Raw genomic sequence first — 1702 nt, forward strand, 5'->3', positions numbered from 1 at the left:
CACCCCCCCCTAGTGTCTGTTTCCATTTGTTATGCTTATAGGCATGCATACAAGTCCTTTGGTTGATCTCTCCCTGTCCCCCCGCACCCCCCCCCCCCCCCCCCCCCCCCCGGTTCCTGGGCAGGAAACAGCCCCCCACCATGGCCCCTTAGTCAGCTGGGCAAGCAGGACAGAGGGCCACAGACAGGGAGGCTTAAACAAGGGAAATGGCCTGGCCGGTGCGGCTCAGTGGATAGAGCATCGGCCTGCGGACCAAAGAGTCCCGGGTTCGATTCGGTCGTCAAGGGCACGTACCTTGGTTGCAGGCTCCTCCCCCCCAGCCCAGGCCCTGGTCGGGCACGTGCAGGAGGCAACCAATCGATGTGTTTCTCTCACATCGATGTTTCTCTCTGTCTTTCCCTCTCTCTTCCACTCTCTCTAAAAATCAATGGGTTTTTACAGAGAGTAGAAGAGACCGGAAAGACAGAGAGAAACATCGATTGAGAAATCCTCGGGTGAGGATTAAACAAAAGGGGGAGGGGGAGTGGATTTTCTCACAGCCTGGGGGCCAGCGGTCCAGGATCAGGGTGTCGGGTGAGAGCGCTCTCCCTGGCTCGCAGGTGGCCTCCCTCCGTGTCCTCCCACTCTGTGGGCACAACGCTGGCGGCCCCTCCTTTTCCCATGGGGCACCAGTCTTTCGGACCAGGGCCCCACCCCAGGACCTCAGTTGACCTCAGGTGCCCTCTCCACATACCGACACCCCGGGGGTTCGTCAGGGCTTCCGCACGGGAATTTAGGGGAATGCAACTTGGACCAGGACAGGAGCGAGGAGCCGGGACACCCTCAGCCAGAAGCCAGAGCACGCGACCCACCAGGTCCCGGCCCCGTGGACAGGCTGGTGGGTGGCCTGGGCCCCGGGGGGGCCGGGTGGCAGAGGTCATATTCCCCCAAATCACTAACCAGCGACCGGTTAACTCAACCACCACGTACCACGCAGAACCTCGCACCCCAAAGTGCCCAGCTCGCCGGGTTCTCACAAAACCCGACCAACACCCCACAACCACCCTCAGACGACGAGGGAACCGAGGCCGGCGTGGGGGCCCCACAAGGGCAGCAGCTGGGAGTGGCCAGGTGGGCGCCAGGGAGGCCCAGCGCCACAGGGGGGCAGCAGCCCTCTGGCCCTGCCCTTGCCCTAACCACTTAGCCTCATTGGAGGGAAGCGCCACCATAAACTCCGCTTCGAGAAACTGAGGCAGGAACGGGGCTCCAGGAACGGGGCTGCCCAGAGCCTCAACGCTCTCCTGGAGACCATTTTTGCGCTCTGTCCCCCAAATGGGCAAATTCCAAAAATATAAGTGTTTTACTATGGTTGCAAATATCAACCTCCATTCTGGGCACTGCGTGGGGAGAGGCCCTGAGTCAGTTTGAGGCCGTGTGAACCCAGAGGCGGCTCGGAGGGAAGCGGCCGAGGCTGATCCCTCAGTTTCTTCTGGCGAAACCACAGCTTCCTGCCTCTCAGGTGAAAGGCGGAGGGAGCCCACAGATCGGGGCAGAGTCCCCGACGGACGACGAATGAGCTTCGTGCAGATCAATCAGAAGCAGGCGGAGGACGCGCCCTGTCGCCTTCACACCCGGCCAGAAAACTCGGGGAAACGTGCTCAGGACACCACACACGGGGCTCCCCGGGGACCCCACAGCCCCACACGTCGGGGATTCGGCAGCC

This window comes from Myotis brandtii, unplaced genomic scaffold (assembly GCF_000412655.1).
Source record: "Myotis brandtii unplaced genomic scaffold, ASM41265v1 scaffold357, whole genome shotgun sequence".
In the NCBI taxonomy this organism is placed as follows: domain Eukaryota; kingdom Metazoa; phylum Chordata; class Mammalia; order Chiroptera; family Vespertilionidae; genus Myotis; species Myotis brandtii.